Source organism: Trichosurus vulpecula, chromosome 2 (genome assembly GCF_011100635.1).
Source record: "Trichosurus vulpecula isolate mTriVul1 chromosome 2, mTriVul1.pri, whole genome shotgun sequence".
Taxonomy (NCBI): Eukaryota; Metazoa; Chordata; class Mammalia; order Diprotodontia; family Phalangeridae; genus Trichosurus; species Trichosurus vulpecula.
In genome coordinates, this window is record NC_050574.1 from 458874383 (window position 1) to 458882724 (window position 8342).

Below are 8342 nucleotides of genomic sequence, written 5' to 3' on the forward strand. Positions count from 1 at the left end.
AGAGGACAAAGACTCACATGTACAAAATATTTAGAGTAGTTCTTTTTGTAAGGAACTGGATAATAAGGGGCTGTCCATCAACTTGGGGAATTACTAAACAAATTATTATCCATGGATGTAATTAAATTTTAGTTCTCCATAAGAAATGGCAAAAGGTAAAGTTTCAGAGAAACTTGTATGAACTGATGCAGACTGAAATGAACAGAACTAGCAGAACAATTTATACAGCTGTTAAAAAGAAAAGCGACTTTGAAAGACTTAAGAAATCTGATCAATTTAACGGCCAACCAGGATTTCAGAGTACCAGGGATGAATCATGTTATTCACTTCTGACAGGCAATGGACTCAACATTCAGAATGAAACATACATTTTTTGAACATAGGCCATGTGGAAATTTGTTTCAATTCATTATGTATATTTGTTACACGAGTTTTTTTTTTCTTATTCTTTTTTTCAGAATTGGGTTAGGTGGAGGTTAGAAGAGGATAGGCTAGAGATAGGACTGCCTGTTCCTAAAATGAAAGATAAAGAAAGGAGAGGTTTATTGAAGATGTTTTAAATGTACAGAAGAGAACACATGGAAAGGTAGAAGGAATTATAGATAAGCAGGACAGCTTTGAAACTGACATGTTGAATTTATTATATACGTAAAAGAAAAGCATGCTCTGCATAGTAGAGATTCACAGTTTCATGTACAATCCTCTTCTATTTTACTATTTATATGGAAATGTTTATTTTATGTGGTGTTTCTTAAATTCAGGATAAAAATTTAAAGAAAACAAGAAAGAAATGTATAATATGGTTCAGAGAGATTCATATATAAGAAATTTAGCTGATGGTTAAAATGGCTAAAAAAATTAATGTTTTCTGCTTGTACGGGGGTAGTAAGCTTTAGTTACATAGGAAATTGGCATACATGGAATACCTTATTGCAAAAGGACTTCAGATAAATGAAAACCTAATGTGATTTTTTTCATAATAATTGGGCAAAATTTTAGTTTTGCATGGCTAGTTGAAAAGTTACTCTCTTATTTTAGAATAATCTGCCATTGCCATGTGAAAATATATAGATAAAAAGTTTTTATCCCATATTTCTACAGCATCACCATACTTACATGCAATCATCAAACTTGGTATGCAGATAACATTGATGAAGACAATGTTATGTGATGAAATTATTGGGGGGGGTGTGGTCCTGTACTCCATTGTTTCATTGTGGATTGTATAAGATCTTTCACTTTCTCTAAAAAGACCACTCCATAATTGTTTCACTTGTGGATTGTTCCAGGAGACTCACATTCTGAATCAAGTCTCTATGTAGGATTATTTGACTTAGCTTTGGGGGTCATTCCAAGATTCTAACAAGTCTCTTTCTTCATTGTTTGATTTTGAAGTTGGATTAATGGGTCTCTCTATTCCACTGTTTCCTTTGTGGGCTGGAGATTCAAAGCCACCAAGCCTCTTCTATTGTTCCATTTGTGGGTTGGATAAGGTCACTCACAGTCTCTAACAAGTATGCCTCTGTCTTCCAATGATGAATTTGTAGGCTGGACGTAGTCACTCATATTCTAAAACAAGATCCTCAAGTTTACTTTTTCATTTTTGGGTTTCAAGACAGCATTGCAACTCTCTAACAAGTGTCTCTCTTCCATTATTTTATTAATGGGTTGATTAGTGGCCCTAGAAGTCTCGAAAAAATCTCTCACTTTCATCACTTCACCTATGGGCTGTATGTGGTAAATCACAGTCTCCAATAATTCCCTCTTCTCCATTGTTTCACTTGTGAGTTTGAAAAGGTCAATGACAGTATCTAATAAGTTTCTCACTTTCATTATCTCCTGTGACATGGATAAGACCACAATTTCTCATATTTTTCTTCCATTATTTTATTAGAATAATAACCTCAAAAATCTTGATTCTCCTGAATAAGTATCTCATTTCATTGTTTTTGGTGTAGGTTGACTCTTGAACAAGTCTCTCGGTACCATTGTTTCTTTAGTAGGTTCGAGCGGGTCACTGACACTTTTTCAGAAGTTCCCAATCTTCTTTGTTTCACTTGTGGATGCACTAATGAGGACACATACAGCCTCTAACAAATATTTCTTCCATGGGTAGAGATTTAATGCATGGGTTCGAGGAGGTCATCCATTCAGTCTCTACCAAGTCTCTCTCTTCCTCTGTTTCTTTGGGGTTGGACTAAGTCACTGGTAACAAGTCTCTCACTTGACAGTGTTTCATTTGTGAGTTGAAATAGTTCACTGGCACTCTGGAACAAGTTTCTGCACCATAAAATTGTTTTATTTTGTAGTTGTATAAAATAACTGACATTGTTTAATAAGTTTCACTTTCATTGTTTCATTTCACTTTCTAAGTCCAGATGTTTCATTGTTTCATTAGTGGATTGCAAAAGGTCACTCACTGTCTCTAAATATGTGTGTGTGTATAGATAATACATATACATATATGTATATATATATGCATATTCCCTTATTCCATTTGTGGACTAGACAAGGATACTGATAGTCTCTAACAATCTCTTCCATTGCTTCATCTATGTGATTGATACAATCTCAATTAAATATCTGTCCTCTATTGTTTTTGCTTTATTCTTAGTGAGTAGAGGTTCTGCTACTCTCATACATGTTTTAATTTGCTCACTATCTCCAAACACATTTAAAAAAAAAAATAAAGGAGATGGATGAGTTTCCTGACTCTCTTTTTAATAGTCTTTTTAGAAATCTCCTTTCAATCGTTTCATTTTCAAAAACGGTTTCAGTTTTGAATGCCTCTTTTTTGGTTGAACAAGGTGACCAGCACTCTATAACAAGATTTCAATTTCCACTCTTTAATTTGTGGATTAGAGGAGGTCCTTGACACTAATAAATCATTTTTCTACTGTTTCCACTGTATCATTTGGTGTGATGGGCCAACTCAGCAATAGTCTCTGAAAGTTCTTCTCTTGCATTATTTATTTTATAGTGAGATGAAGTCAGTCACAGACTCAAACAAGATCTTACCTTCTACTGCTTCATTTTTGGATGAGATGACTCTCAGTATATGTAATGTTAATGGAATAAGAAAATCTTCCCTGTCCATTAATAGGCCTGACCATTAATAGGCCACATGTCTCCTTTTTTCTCCTGGAACAGGGGCTGTGTTCCTAGGTCTAAAGCTACACAGATTTTTCAATCAGGAATGTCTTGCTGCTTTGAGCTCTGGTACTGTTCACAACTGTGATACATCCTGAGTCACACAGAGCCCATTGGGGTTGGGACTTGCCTAAAGGGAAGTTTGCTTAGGGAAAACCTGCTTATAGGAAGGCTATCACAACTTTTGGTACTAAGCTAATTAGGCACTGAGTCATGAGGGTTGTGATGCCTTCTGGTTCTGAGCCTATTAGCCAAAAGTGTATATATACTCTGAGGTGAGATTTTGCTTTGGGGGGTTAGCTCATGAGAAGGACCTTTTGATTCCCTGGAAGGGACTCTGAGTAGCCATTTGTTAAGAGTCCTCAACTATTCAGATGTTGATGTTCCCCTGATCTGGTGGTGTACATAGGTGGTTGTATTACTTTGTTCAGACAGTAGGAGCCTTTTCTATTGCTCTCTGTGCTAATTTCTCTGCTTATATTTTCTACTTATCTGTAACTAAAGTAAGATTGTTGACCCATTTAAAGTTGTCTTGCCTTTAGAAAAGCAGATCAAAAAACCTGTGCTAGCAGGCCATCCTGGGTGTGCCAGGGTGCTTGCTGTTTCAGTACACAAAAGTTTCTCCCTTTTTTTTCATTTGTGGGTTTAACCAAATCACTCACAGTCTCTACATTTCTTAGCACCATTATTTTACTTACGTATTGTACAGAATTTACTGATATTTTCCAATATGTTCTCTACTTCCTTTTGTTTCATCGGAAGGTTGAAAAAGGTTACTGACAGTGTCTGACAAGTGTCTCTCCTCTCTGATTGCTTCACTTGTAGATTGGACTAGGTCACAGATACTTTCTAACGCCTCTCTTTTCTATTCTGTCTTATTTGTTGTTCAGAAGAGTTCATACATTCTCTATTGTTTCATTTAAGGGATGGATGAGTTTGCCATAAGTCTCCACTAACAAATTATATTTTGTTTTGTTGTTCTTATCTGTAGTTTTATTTATGTAAGGAAACCCAGTTGAAGAAATCTCCTACATTAATTCAAACCAGCAACATGCCTGTATCTTAGGGAATTACTTGGGGGCCCTAAATTTTCCATGGTCTTGGAGATAGAGTGATTCTGTACACTACAGTCATGCTGACTCTCATAACACTTTTACTTACATAGTAATAGAAGCTTTTAGACTTAAAAAAAGAGCATTCAGTAATGGTATTTTAAAATAAGAGAATGAAAATTGAGTCCATTTATTAAAATTAGGTCAAAATACAAAGTCAGTCATAAAGGTCTACAAACATGACTCTGGGATATATCTGGTTAATCAAACTAAAGTGTAAAAGTGAACCTAAAATCCTGCAGTTTATTGGGCAAAATAGGATCTTTTGCATTTAACAAAATGAGAGAATTTCACAGTTGGGTTTTCATTCACCACACTTCTGATTAGCATTAGCAGCCACTGATGGCTCAGGACATAGAGTGCTAAGTGTCAAATTAGGAAGTCTTCGTTTCAAATCCTGTGTCATACATTTATTTACTAACTGTGTAATCCTGGGCAAGTCATTTAAACTCTCATTTTCCTCAACTATGAAAATGGGAATTTTAATGGCACCTACCTCCCAGGATTGCTAGGACGATCAACTGAGATAATATTGGAAAAAAATTGCTTAGCACAGTGCCTGGCACATAATAAGCGCTATATAAATGCTTGTTCCTTGCCTGCCTTCTTCTTCCCCCTCCTTAGCATGTTGGATGAAAACTTCAATGCACAAGATATAGTAGTCTTTTTGCGAGAAAATATGTTGGAAAATATAAGGCTATAACCAACACAATGACTGATTCTGACGTTACTCTGGGATCTCAATTGAAAGATTTTTGAAAAAAGTTTTAATTTTACTTGGACCAATTATTTCAAAAGTGAGGTCATTTTCTCTCCTCTCCGGGGCCGGGCTCCGCCCCCGCCCCCGCCTCCCCCGCTCCTCTTCCGGCTCCCTGTGAGGCGGTGGCAGCGGCGGCGGCTCCGCCCGACTCCGGCCCCCGGCCCCGGCCCCCGCCCTGGTCCCGGCCCTGGCCCAGCGTGAGCATCATGACTTCAACGTGAAGAAGCTGGTGGCGGATGCGGGCACCTTCCTCAGTCGTGCGGTGCAGTTCACAGAAGAAAAGCTTGGTCAGGCAGAGAAGACTGAATTGGATGCTCTCTTAGAGAACCTTCTAGGCAAAGCTGAATGCACCAAACATTGGACAGAAAAAATTATGAAGCAAACAGAGGGGCTATTGCAGCCAAATGCTAATGCTAGAATAGAAGAGTTTGTTTATGAGAAGTTGCGTAAAAAAGCTCCAAGTCGTATGAACAACCAAGAACTTTTGGGGCAATACATGATTGATTCTAGGAATGAGTTTGGCCCAGGAACTGCTTACGGCAATGCCCTCATCAAATGTGGAGAAACACAAAAACGAATTGAAACAGCAGACAGAGAACTGATTCATACATCTGCAATAAACTTTCTTACTCCTTTAAGAAACTTTATAGAAGGATATTATAAACAAGTTGCTAAAGAAAAGAAACTATTGCAAAATAAGAGACTTGATTTGGATGCAGTAAAGACCAGACTGAAAAAGGCAAAAACTGCAGACACTAGAGCCTCATCTGAACAGGAATTAATAACTCAGGGAATTTGACCGTCAAGCAGAGATTACCAGACTCCTTCTGGAAGGGATCAGCAGTACACATGCCCACCATCTTCACTGCCTGAATGACTTTGTGGAAGTCCAGATGACTTACTGTGCTCAGTGCTACCAGTACATGCTGGACCTGCAGAAACAACTTGGGAGTTTTCCATCTGCCTTCAAATCTAACAACAATCAGGCTTCTACAACTTCCGTGTCAAACACCTCCACTTCCTCATCAACCCCAGTTACCTCCTCTCTGTTGCCTTCAACAAGTAGCACAATTGTTACTCCCTCCCTCAGTGACTGGAAGTAGGAAGGCCAGGGTTCTCTATGGTTATGATGCTGCAAATACTAGTGAATTATCACTTCTCAACGATGAGGTGATCACAGTATACGGTATCGTTTGCATGGATTCAGACTGGCTGATGGGTGAAAGGGAAAACCAAAAGGGCAAAGTACCAATTACTTACTTAGAACTGCTCAACTAAGTGGGGGGCCTCTATCCAGACTGCCAGTTATGACATGATATTTATAAATGATTAACTATGTAAAGCAAGTTTAAGTGTCTTCCATGTTAATGTCTTAAAAGAGACTCCGAAACTACCAACCATCAGAACTAGGCTTTTCTGCCAATAATGTTGCATGATAAATTTTTCATTGCTTCAGATTTGGTGTTAAGAGCTTTTTAGTTCATGCCAAGCATATTTTCTTACAGGATTCTCTGTTTCTACTGAAGTTTTCACTAACAAGCAGATTCTGCTTTTGAGTAAACTTAGATCGAAAGCAGGAGATCTGTTTTCTACTGAATTTTTCACTAACGGCAAGCTTCTTCCTTCACATAAAATAAATTTATTTTGAATTGAAAAAGAAAGTGAGGTCATCAAAACATTCATTGAAAGCAGACCTACTACAGTGGTAAGCCCAAACTGCCTGAAGAGCAGTTCTAAAGCAACACTGCTACCTGTCCTAATGTCAATCTTTTAAATACCTAAAATGCTTTGGGATTTCTGAGTCAACTCATCAGTTGAGTTAAGGATCCTTACCTAGAATGGAAATCTGTGAAGTCTCAAACTGTCCTAGCAATATTATGGTTTGTATGTTTTCTTTACCTCCCTCAGATTCAAATCTGTATTAATTTTGTTTTCTTATTGTCTTTACAAGTTATACTACCTGATAGTTTTTAAACCAAGTATCCTGTCATTTTCACAATATTCTATTGAATTTTTCTCCAAGATTTTATAATTTAGATTCCTGAGTACCTGGCTTATACCTGAGAGTTCCAACTTTACATTGCCTATCCTGCAATTAACACATTATGATTCAGCTCAGATTCAATCTAGCTCAGATTCAATCTCGCCCGCTTGTCAATACAAGCATCACAAATGCTCAGATTCCTTAATGTCTAGCCAATGCTTGGGCTCCTAAAAAGTCTACCCAATATGGCAAATCTTTAGTAAACTTTGTCTTTCTTTGACTGAAAGAAGGCTTGGGTCAAATTTATTCAGGTAGGACCTGATGTATCAGTATTTTAGGGTCCCGAGCACCCCTAAATCTCAAAATTTTGGTTCCCTGAGACCAGGAAAACTGGTAATCTCAAGTTCTTCTCCAGCCAAGACTGAAAGGTTCTTGATCCAGTGGTTATTTTCAAGGTCGTGGACCAAGGCACACTTTCTGAAACATGGAAGACAACGACAGATGCCCTACGTGGAAGCATATGCCTAATTCTTTCAATTCTCTTGGCACCAGGGAATTGGGAAAACTTTAGGGTCCAAGCCATCAACTTCCAGATGACTGCTCAGGCTATGTACCCCTTGAAGGGCATCCAGCAAGGCAGGGACAGCTCTATACCCCTTGACAGCAAGAAGCAGTTTCAGAAGCCAAGACCTTCATCCCTTACCCCAGAAGAATTTGGGTCCCATTTATTTGAGGGGGGGATGATGAGGTATAGGATAAGGGAACCCTCTTGAACTCTCCTTGAATCTTACTTGATCTGGCATTTATCTGAGGCCCTAAGCCTTCCATTATCATTTTGCCCAAATCTCTGTTACTCTTAACCTAGCCTAGCCCTCCATTGTCTGTTAAATCTCCAGGTAGCCTTCAGCTACTTCCCACTCTTAAGCCCATTCTCTTGGTTCCTAGAGTCTGACCTCTAGTCACCCCAGGCCCATCAAGCTCCTCCTTAGACTCCTCCTCAAGATCCTCTCTGGACCCCTCCTCTCATCACCCCAGACCACTTGGTCACCTCTAGATCCGTCCCACAGCTTTTCTGTATACGGAAGGCACAGATGAGTTGAATATAAAGGGATGATATCTAAAAAATAAAATTAAGAGGTAAGAGAGGAATATATCGGGAGGAGAAAAGGAGAAATAGAATACGGTAAATTATCTCACATAAAAGAGACAAGAAAAAGCTGTTACAATGGAGGGGAAGAGGGAGGAGGTAAAAGGGAATGAGTCAGCCTTACTCTCCTCAGATTTGGCTTAAGGAGGGAATAACGTACACACTCAGTTGGGTATCTTACCCTACAGG

The 8342-nt window shown here is 38.5% G+C and overlaps 1 pseudogene; it reads left to right on the forward strand.

The window, feature by feature from the left end:
* The first annotated feature begins 145 nt into the window (after nucleotides 1–145).
* LOC118837358 lies at nucleotides 146–6301 on the forward strand (annotated as a pseudogene).
* The last annotated feature ends 2041 nt before the right edge of the window (nucleotides 6302–8342 follow it).